The sequence below is a fragment of the Harmonia axyridis genome, chromosome 2 (assembly GCF_914767665.1).
Source record: "Harmonia axyridis chromosome 2, icHarAxyr1.1, whole genome shotgun sequence".
Classification (NCBI taxonomy): domain Eukaryota; kingdom Metazoa; phylum Arthropoda; class Insecta; order Coleoptera; family Coccinellidae; genus Harmonia; species Harmonia axyridis.
The window spans coordinates 25647962-25660233 of NC_059502.1; positions in this window are offsets into that span (position 1 = coordinate 25647962).

Consider the following 12272-nt stretch of genomic DNA (forward strand, 5'->3'; position numbering starts at 1 on the left):
GCAGAACAGTTTATGGTACCCACAACAGCTTTTGGCGGAGGTTCTATATATGTATGGGGAGGCATTTGTTTGAACCAACGCACATAGTTGGTTGTTCTGCAGAACACCACCATGACCAGCCAGAGATATCACGATATGATTATTGAACCCATAATTGTTCCGTTTGCGGCTGCCGTGGGCGAGAATTTCATTTTAATTGACGATAATGCCCGTCCACACCGTAGTCGTCTGGTTAATGAAGCGCTAGAAACTCTATTGATAGGATGGACTGTCCAGCTCGCTCTCCAGACATGAATTGCATCGAACATGTCTGGTCTGAGATGTCTAGACAATTGTCAACCTTAGAACAACCGATCAATAACCTGGAGGACCTTTCTAACGCTTTACGGGATATTTGGACGAATTTGCCCCAAAATTTTATAAATCGTTTGATCGAAAGTATGCCTCGTAGGGTAGAATGCTTGAGACGAGCTCGTGGGGGACCAACTATAGGTACTAGCTTAACCGAAACTTCAGCCTTCTTGTGGTTTCATCATAAAATTTTTATGTTATTCAAACACAGAATTTTGAGTGTTCCTAATAAAGTCTTTTTTTCTCTCCAACTTTCCATTTTTTCATTCTTTTCTCAAGTGAACCATATTATCAACTGAAAATACTCTGATATCTGACTAAATTTATAATCTTGGAGCGAATATTTCAGAAATAAATTTAGAACAAGTAAGTGGTCCCTATCAATTGTTGAGCAGTGTATTAGCCTGGAATTATCATATACTAGACGTTCACTGTGTTTTAAAGACGATTTTTACTCTTTACATTCATTCACGACCTTAGCGATATCTCTCACTCCTGAAATAAATCAAATTTTTCGAACTTTCTCCAATTTCAAAAATTCATAAAAAAAGAATGTTAGATGTGACAACTTTGAGTGATACCGTGTATTGAAGCTGAAATCATGCACTTTCTGAAAATATGAACAATGATCTCAAATTCGAAATACAAATGGATATTTTCAACCTGAACACTTTAAATGAGAAATAATTAATGAGTCCGGTCCTGGAATATTGAAAAAATTAATGTCTCTGACTCGACCTCGGCATGCTTCAACAACATCCCAATTTTATAAATTCCGCAGAAAAGTTTGGTTCTGATGACGGTTTCATTATTTCCATGAATATGCAAATTCAACCTGTAGGCAGAAATTAATTTTTTGCAGTCAATCCGTACTCACCTAGTCCTACTCTACCTCTGGTAAGAGTACCTATGTACAGTTACTCCCGGGACACCCTGGGCCTGTATATGATCGTGTGTGTATAAATAAATACCATAGTTTTTTTAAATTATTAAAAAAAATTAAATTATTAATAAATTAAAACCTACAGTTTTGAATATTTTTTCCCTAAATGTTTCTTTTTCAGCAAAATAAAATTGAATGTAAATATTGGATTAGACATACCATATCATTGGACATATCAATTTGTTTCCATTCTATTGGGTGCTTTTTTCGCGGTTGCGGCGCCGCAACGATACGGCGGGTAGTGTACCTACATGCTGCTATTTGATTCTTTTAACCTCAGACTACAAATGCAGCCCCACAATGGCGCTCTAACTTAAAAAGGCGGATGTGTAGACCAGGCTAAAGTGTAAGTGTATACCGATGACGAATGCAAAAATCACATATGGCAAAACAAAGGGGGACGCCGACAAAGCGGGTAGATGAAGGAAAATAATAAACCTCGGACATAGAAGTGCTAGTAGTGCAATAAAAGTGAACATCTTGAAAGCAATAATAAACTCATAAACCGTAAAAAGTGTCGCTTTTAAAGAAAAGTAAAAGCCTTAGAGTTTTGATTTTTTAGCAAGAATAAAAATTATCACCATTCTGTTTCGACTCATTCAAGAGTTTCCAGTCTATCTATCGACTCTATGCTTCGATATGATATGATTTCGACTCTATTATCGAGTCCTTTAATTGCTGCAGCCCAGGCCAGAAAAGCCCAATTTCAAAAGCCACTTGTGTCTTGTTTTAGAAGTACAAATTGTCCTCAATTAATGTAATAAATTTAATAATCTTCATCTACAGATAATACGTCCATACTTATTGGGTGCAAATAAAAAGGTATAACGATATTTTCCCAATCTGTTATGCTCATGTTTTGAGTAGATATCAAATTACGCAGATAAAAATACTATCTAATAAATTTTAATAATAATGCATATCAGAAAATTACTATAGGATAAAGACATAATCCGCTATTTGAAGGATGACAAATGCAATAGTCCGACTCAAAATGGTGGAAGCGACTAGGGTTCGGGGGAAGGATTTTCCTCAGAGCCGTATCTAGGTACTATTGCGCCTGAGGCAATATCTTAGATTCTTAGACAGCGCCCCTCATTTTCGAAGATTTTTTTTTCATCGATTATATTTTCTATTAGTATTTTTTGTTCATGACTTAAGTAATATATTTTGTGATTATTTTATGCTTAGTACGCAAATTCTAGGAAAGGCTCAATATATTCAATGTTTCCAGCAAGGGCGTAGAAATGGGTGGTAATTAACCCCCCCCCCCCGCCAATATTTCCAAAATATAAAATTTCAGATTTCTCGCAAAGACGGAAAACGAAAATTTTTCCATAAAAAGAACCAATAACCATTTTACTTTCCTCTGAAATCGACACGGAGTCCAAAATTGGACCCTTTTACGGTTTATGAGTTTATTATCGCTTTCAAGATGAGTACTTTTACTGCACTACGTGCACATCTATGTCCGAGGTTTATTATTTTCCTTTATCTATCCGCTTTGTCGGTGTCGCCCCTTATTTGCCATCTGTAATTTTTGCATTAGTAATCGGCATGCACTTACTCGTTGTTTTCGGTTTTTTGTTTCATTCTCGTCACAAACTTTCAATACTGTAGTATGTAGTTATCAAAATACTGCACTGAGTAATTCGCATCGAAAAATTGTCTGGGCCGTGTTATACAATTTATTGTGATTCATTCAAATTGCAATTTAATTGTGTAGATATCAGTTTTGAATTGATTATACCCAAACGGTGTTCCTTATGTGTACAAATGAAAATGACAGATTTCTCGGATTATTTTGAGAAAAAAGTTCTATAACATGAATCTGCAAACGCTTTGGTTTTGAGATACCGGTGTTAAATTTTTTTTTTCTCATAGCACCTTCCCTTCACAAGATATTTAACTTGAATTGGCATAGATCTTCCGATTTAAAGTTTTCATCTTGTGATATGCTTATTTTGTATGCAAATCTACAGGGTGTTATTTTTTCTGGAAGGGTACCTGCTCCTTTCCACCAGAACTAATTTTTGGTGAAGCACTGATTCTATAGAAAAATGTGAAAAGAAAATCTGGTCTAGTACAACACTTTTTGGTTTGTTGTAGTTTTGTCGAATAAGTTATCGATTTCGAAAAAAAAATCAAACAGCTCTCTGGTAATCCTCAGGAAAATCCAAATTATTATAAAAACCCAGTTAGTAAGCTGTGATGAACAAACTAATTATAACTTATGGTACCTACTTATCAACAAATTCTATAGCGAAGATTAATAAAGATTCGATAAACTAATAAATACAAGCATCACTAAAAAGTATGACTATACAAAAAACATTCTGTATCTCGAAAACAAAGCGTTTGCGGGCTCATGTTTATGGGACTTTTTTTTCTTAAAATTATCCAAGGAATATTTTCCTTCGTAACTCTGTTTTAGGAAAACCCAGTATAAGGTGAGAACAATCGAATTGGTAATAAAAAAAAATATTTTGAGTAATTAAGTTCCAACTTCGTTATCAAACCTCTTTTTCCCACATTACAGATATGATTAAACGTTGTTGAAAAAAAATTTTTTTTTCGAGAACCCTCTCCCCAAGAAAAAAGAAAGATCGCCGTCCTTGGTTTCCAAATTCCTCGACATTGCTCGTTGCGAGGCGTATACATGAAAGCCGAGTTGTGATCTTTCGAATTATTATATCTGGTGCTCCAATATTTTTTCTCTTGATATTTTGGGGCGCACCTGCAGACCTTGCGCCCGTGGCAAGGGCCACCTTTGCCACGCCCTGGATGCGGCACTGATTTTCTTTTGAAGTATATTATAATTTCGGATGATGTTTTTTGTGGAAATATTATCATGTCCTTATGCTTCATTCAGTTGCTGAGCACTAGCTGCACAACACTGTCCTACTTCTTTAGATTCCGTTGAATATCGAGTGTTATTAAATAATTATAATACAAATAAGAAATTGATTGTTCTTCAAGTAACGCGAAAAATTGCAAAAAACAATGACTTGTTTTTCCATTTCACGCCAACTTTTTTTTTTCGAAAACTTATGCTTAGTATGTCGCTTCGTTTCGAATATAGAAATAACGTATTTTTGACGGTGGTATCGAAAGAGACGTTATACCGAATAATCAAAATTGAATACTTTAAGTACAAACCATTTTTTATTATTATCACATACCTACTCAAGTACAAAGCCGAAAAAACATCCAATAAATTAACTAATTAAATATTGGTAAGAGGATTGCGGACGAATACAACGATCCTACTTTGACATCACAAACAGGCTCATGGAAGGCTTATAAACTATTGTAGGGAATCTATCGGTTCCCTCGGAAATATTTTAAGTCCGAAAGTCGAACCAAAATGCTAAAAACGAGAGAATTCGGTGGAAAAACTTAGAATTAGCGAAACCACACCCCTAAGGGATCTGTAGAAAGGCGTTTCTAACGGTCGAATGGAAAACGCCCTGTACGCCCATAAAAATCGGCAATTCAGGGTGAATAGTTCAATTGAGTTTAGTCCAGTCTACAACTACAACATATGTGCAACACTTGCACCGACAACGAGCAGAGTAAAGATTTTCACATCTGTTCCTGAGACTGGCGAAAAAGTACCTGCGACCGAGCCGCAACGACCCAAGTGTCCAGCGGCCCTTAAAAAATGATTAGATCTAAATATCATCTTCTTCAACATTTTTAGTGGGTTGGAAATAAATTGACTAAGTGTTTTTATCCCGTTATTTTATTTCCCTAATTTGTCCTTGGCCGTGAACTACTTTAGTCACAGTATAAGGACCACTACCCACACTATGTAACTGCATATGAGTTGCTTGATGGAAAAAATTCACCACATCAATTCAAATTCTACAATAAAAATTTTCACGATAAGTGTATATTAAAAATGTTTTTTTACATGCAATTAACAATGTCATTAATAATAATGACATTCTATCAAATAATCATTGAAAATATTGGAAAGCTATTGAACTATCGAGAATATTTAATATTTTTCGCCTGAAATAGTAATTTACGTAACAAGTCCGGAAAATAGGGTTTTTTTGGACAAATAGACAATATTCCAGGACGAGCGTAAGCGAGTCCTGGAAGTCTGTGAGTCCAAAAAACCATTTTCGGGCGTGCTGCGTACAATATTTTTTCGGCAACCATGTAAAATAACACTATCGCTGCTGCTTTCCATATTTTATTGCGATTGCGATCAAAAAACATGCAAATTTTTGACAACTAATTTCATATGAACTGTCAGCCGTTATCCCGGTTGCTATGGATTCTATGATTCTTTTCCGGCCTAGTCCGGGAAGTACTTACTTTCCGGACTAGGCCGGGAAATGCTACTTTCTCAGAGAAAAAGCGACCGGGAAGTGCTCACATCCCGGACGGTTGCCGAAAAAAATATTTTTCGATTGGACATTTTTAGTAGTAGTAAAATTATGTATTTTTTATACTCTTCAGATTCTGCGCACTACCTACAACAAAAGCCAGGCTATCGAATGAGTTAAATATCAATAATGGTGCAATCGTTCCATGTTTTCGTGTTATTGTTATTTTCTGAGAAAGCTCGATACTTAGTAATACCAAAAAGCAGTTTAAGGGATCACAACGTACAACGTACTAAGCCTTTTTGGAAAATGCTTATATGAGCATAAAAGTACTCTGAGTGCTTTCTGGTGCACACATGGCGTGGTGACTTATTGTCACAAGTTCATGAGTTGGTAACTAGTCCTTGGTTACACAACATCTTTATTAACCCAGAGAATTGGATAGGTTTTTAACATGCTTGATGCTAATATGTTCAATCCTTTATCATCTTGCTTCTTCAGAGACCCCACTGCGGCCGCTGGCTATCTCGGGAGAGATCTAAAAGTGCGCCACCGATTTCATAATAAGATCAGTAACTACCTCAGGAGGTGAGCTGGGCGAATCGGAACTTGAAAAACTACAAGGGTGGAAAAGAATCACTCAAACTCTCTCTCTCTCTGAAACTATTAGGTATTATATAATATACCAACAAATTTACAAGATGATTCAAAAGTACTCACAATATTCTAATATGAATTGTCCAAGTAGGTGGTGCCTCCTACAAACAAAACAAAAGTCCTTACTTAAACGTCAAATTCAGTTCTTAAGCATTCTTATAAAAAATGCAAAATAACGGTATAACTTATCAGGGAGACATATTTCTTTATTGCTGGTATTCCCGAGTCTATATAAAGCAAAGCACACAGATGATAAAAGGGAACAAGGTCCAGTAATCTTCATTTATAAGACTTGTTTAAATTGTTTGTCAATTAAAAACTAAAACAAATATTTTCAAATTATTCAAACTATTTTCTTCAGTGATAAGAAAACAAACCAACTTCAATGTTTGAAATCATTAATTGTTCATCTCTGTTTAATAATCGCCCATTTCAAAAAGGTGATCAACTAACTCATATTCGATAAATATAAATAATTAAATATGAACAATTTTAATTTCCACATATTTTTTAATATTAATTCAACAATTGTTTCGCCGTCTTAGCGGCTTTATCAAGAATTGGTTACATTGCGAAGTGTTTTTTCTCGATATTAAAAAAAAATAAATTTTACTTTTCCACGTTTTTTATTGTAAATTTTCCCTAACTATACATACAAGGCTATTTACAAGGGGAAATATATAAGAGATAATTGTTTGAATAATAAGTTGCGTATTAGCACCTGATGATTGATATTATCTAATTTTAATTATGATTATGTACAATGTGTTTCAGTTCTAAATTTATTTGGGATTTTAGTTTTTACACAAGTGGTGTGTGGAGTCAATAAAAAAAACCTATTCATCTCTGGTGGGATAAATGTTGATTGTTTCGTCTTTTGGTCATGAGAGTATTAAATGATGTCTAGGTTTTATTTTCAAGTTTGTGTTTTGAGACGTTATCGTTGTTAAGTAGTTTGTTTTGTCTAGTTTGTTTTTTCTAAGGTTGAAAAATTTTTTAGTTTGTTTGGTCATTGTTTCCTGGATGGTTTCAAACTGTCCAAGTTTGTGAAGCTGTTTGATTGAAGTGTATCTTTGTTTGTTGAATATGATTCTCAACATTTTTTTTGTAGTCATTGTAATTTTTTGTAAGTAGTGTCTGAAATTTTACTCCAAATTGAATTTGCTTACAAGAATGAGGCCTTGTTTAAAAATCCGAATTTTGCATGTGGATTAACTTCCGTTGAATTTACCTTGCAACTGATTGGTTGTTTTTTGCGTTTTAGGTATAGGCAATAAAATAATTTATTTATAGCATCCCCAATAGGTCCCGGATATTCTGGGCCTGGGGTACTAGATACATTCATCTACTGAAATCTAGAATGAAAGATTTTCAAAAGAGGCGACCTATTTACGTCAGCATGATTATTCAATTAAATCTGTCTAAAATTGTAACTTTTTATCTCAAGGGAGTCTAATATAGTTAAACGGTGACTTTTATTGTTTTCAGTATGTAGAATTTTGAAATTAGACTAAAATTATGTCCACATTTTGCTAAATGGTCAGCATTTACCGAAAAGGCGTTGTCACTAGTGTAACTCCTTTGATGTTCGTGGATTTTCTTCTTGAACGATTCTTCACCTACATCATTGGGCAATCACTGCAAATTTACTCATAACCTCCTGATATATTATCTTGTTTGATCGGGTCTTTATCATTTTTTATGATACTACCTGAACTATTGAATGTTTTGTAGGAAATGAGACAGTTGTATTATTATTTATTATTTGAACTGGGGCTCGGTCGCTCGGTAAGCCTTCCGGGAACTGCGACCATGTAGATCTTTTGTTCTCTACCCTACTTATTCATGGAAACCCAAGGAGGTCAATCGGTCAATGACGTTGATAAATTAACAACCTCCTTAGGGGCCTTGGCTGTTACCTCTCGGGTATCCAGGACCGGTTTCCCCATATGAGTGGTTCTTAGACCAGTCAGCTCTGGACACTTGCATTACATGTGTTCGGCTGTTTCTGCTTCGGATCCACAGAGCCTGCAAATCTCATCTTCTGACTTTCCCCAAATGATGTTTGTACCGACAGTACCCCGTCAACAGTCCCACCATCACTCGAAGCTCGGCTCGTGACAGCTTCAAGAGCTTTCTGTCGTAGGTAGGTGAAACCATCACGAATTTCTTGGCCTTAATAAATCCAGGAGTGTTTTTCCAATGGGTTATCCTGTTATTCAACTCCCATTGCTGGACCGCTGCCAAGAGGTTTGAATCTAGTTGATTCAATATCCTCATATGTCCAACCTAGTTTCCAGGTAGGAGCTTTTCATTGAGGGAAATTCTCATTGCTTCCAGCAGGCTACATTTCCTGACTTGTAGATGTAAGGGAGGCAAGTCAAGTTTGACCTCCAGCGCTGCTGTAGGAGCTGTGCGCATAGGTCCTGTAACACCAATGCATGCCAGCCTTTGCAGTTTCTGCAACCGGCTGCGTGTTGTGACCTCCTCGGTTTTTGTCCATCATGCTAGAGACAGGTGACAATAGGGTATTATCGCTGTATATAACCACAGTACGATTTTCGGTTTCATGCCCCATGTCTTTTCAAAGAGTTTTTTGCAGGCTCACATGGCCGCCGTGGCTCTGGAAAATATCAAATTTGGTCAACGTAGTAAAATTGACGAAATAGTAAGAAATCACAAGAACTCAGATGTCTCGTAAACTGTTGATTTTTTGTTATCACTAAATATGGTTCAGCAAATTAGTAATACTACCACGTCCTCCAAGATTCATGACTAATTTGAAAACACCCTGTTTACATTGTAACGAAATGATAGAGCGATCTGTTTGACAAACGAGCGCTCGAAAATTTACTTTGATGATCAAAAATACATGGTTTATTCAATTTTGAAATCCACAAATTGGTCTTTTAAATAGAATAAATTATTTTGACATTTTTCATTGCTCAGGCCAAGATGATTTAAATTTTTGGTGGACATTTCAAAATGACACTTTGGTCCTCGAATTATTCAGCAAATATTAATTCGCTGATTTGCCGTATGTTTTTGATGAGTCAATCACCAATTGCTGATTGTAGGGCCTCTCCAGAATCTGCACAAGATTCAGAGTAGGTAATTCAATTATTCTGCCGAAGATGAATTTCATAGAGTTGGAAACGTCTCCACAGCGAAAAATAACACTGATCCCTAACCAAGACCTATTTGAGGTTAATACAAATTTAAATTTTTATTCTTTAATTTTCACTAACTTCCTGGCAATCATCCCTGAAATTTCTCTGAACAAATATAGTGATTCGATTTTTTTTCATTTTAGTAAAAGCTATAGATGCTGCACAAAAATTGTTATCTACGCTACTGATTTACCCATTTATGTCGTCATAATTGGTATGTAAGATACAAAATAAGGAATCTTATCTGGAAGAGACATTCGCGGTACATTTAGATTAAAATCTGTTTAATAAGGGCTTAAAATTACATTCGTTAACTCATTAATCTCATTATTTTTGAGATATGACGCAATTATCATATTTTGGAAAGAGTTTGATCGAGTTGAATGAGTTTTTATTTCTGAGGATATATTTGATCAGTCATATTCATTTTCAGGAAGATCGTTTGAGCGCTTGTTTCCTTTACACAATGCCGTCTGATCCGACATCCGTAAACACGCTAACTCTCGAACGAAAAACCTAAAACGAAATTTTGCCTAAATTCTGAATTAAGATTTAAAATAAATATTCTAGAACCAGATAGAGATCGAGAAACTCAACCAATCTTTGCGTCATCGCAAAACCGACAGAGTTGAAATTTTGCATATAGGTAGATAAAGATAACACCCTAAAGCTAAAAATAAAAAGTAATATACACATATAGGTACAAACAAAGTACTCACAAGCTAGACAAATGTATCTTCCCAAAATCATCTCAGCTTGTGAGTACTTTGTTTGTACCTATATGTGTATATTACTTTTTATTTTTACTCTTATTTTAAACTAAAAATATTTTGAATTTTATAATGTTTCTTTGTATATCTAAATTATACCAGACCATCTTTTCTGTGATATTTTCTAGTCAATAACTTTTAGTAATGCTCATCTTTCCTTTATTTTGTAAACACCTTCATCAATGTTACAAATGATGTTTTCCGTAAATTCTGTAGAGCCCTGAGGATGGAAATAAATTTTTCCGAAACGTCGGCGAACTAACAGAGTATCATTTTCCTGTTTCTCTGATCCTACACCACCAATCTATAGTGAATGTATATTAGAGGTTCCGCATTCAGCTTTGCTTAAATTTCAGACAATGGATTAGTGAGATATATTATTTCAACGAAATATATACTCCTGAATAAATATCTATCGGAATAACACTTTTATCAGATAAGTTCATTTGATTAATAATTATAGAATTTGTACGGAAATATACTAAAATACTTTGTAGCAAAAAGTATTCAGTCAATAAATTTTTTTCTTAGCTTTGCATCTACTATTATATTCAAAGAATCTCAACATAAAAAGAGTTCCCATCGCTATCGAAGGTAATTGATGAAAAACTAATAAATGAAACTTAATAAAAATGACCCTGTTAATCGATAATTATATGAGTATTTCAAACAAAAACAAGTTTCTGGAAAGTATCATATTTTGTGTGTACTTCTCTTATGGAGTAAGGTTGTCATTTTGATCTAATGTCATGTAATTCTTGGATTTTCAAACAATTGAAACTTAGTTGAAGAATAACTATAACATGCACTTTTTACATTTACGATTTTTCTCTTCCCTTGGAGAAAGTTGATCTTAAAATTTAAGAAGTAAATTCTGCTGGAAAATTCAAACACATTTCAAAACAAATTTCTCGGGACCGTCTTCAACGCATCCTGGTTGTGAGGAGAATCCACCATCATTGAAGAAATTTCTTCATGAAATGGCTATCAAAATTCTTGGGAAATCGTAATAACTATTCTAATCGATCAGTCAGAGAATCCCTAATGTACGATTCTGCTAGCAGATACAAGCGTCCAAAACTTGCAATCCAAATCGAATCTTTCGAGGAGCGTGAATAACAAGAAATAATCCCATTTCTCTTTGACCTCTTTTTCACATTGGGATAAAGGACTCTATGACAGGTATAGTCCTAGCAACAGTGGACTCAAGGTCGAAAGTGCAATTGTACCGGGTTTTTCACCATAATTTGAACCCCCCTATAACTTTATTACTAGAAGAGGTACAAAAAAATGTTTTCTACAAAAGTTTCACGAAATCGACTAGTGTTTTTCAAAATGATTTCACAGAACGAAACACCCTGTATATTTTCCTATATTGGACTAACTCTTTTTTCCCTGACTTCAAATATGTACAAATGATTGGTCTCTCTCTATTATTCTGAGTATACAGAGTTTCAAATCTTAAGAACCACCTAGCATGCTCAGTAATCAGTTTTCAAGTGGTAGGCTCAAGGGTAGGCTGCGATAATTCAAAATGCCCTTTTTTGAGTTATCTCGTTGGAAATGATATGACATACGTTTTTCAATATAAATTGGAATTCGATGATTTGGATGCAACTCCATATATTCTCTCCTTGTAGCTTTCTTATTTCTATTGTTCTTGACATGAAGTGAAAATATTTCAAATTTTTCCGATTCTGTGTAGTGTATATTCGATGAATATTTTCATTCAATGACAAACGTATGTCATACCTATATCGTTGCCAAGGAGATAACTCAAAAAAAGGCATGCAGCCTTCCACTTGAAAACTGATTACTTAACTTGCCAGGTGGTTCTTGAAATTTGAAACTCTGTGGTACTTAGAATAAGAGAGATAGGCCAAACATATGTTATATATTCGAAATCAGGGGAAAAAGAGCTAGTTAAATATAAAAAAATATACAGGGTATTCCATTTGAAAAAATGAAGTTGCAATCAATATCGTGCCCACTCTGTAAATATTTCATTTTTTGAAATCTTTTCAAAAAACACTCGTCGATT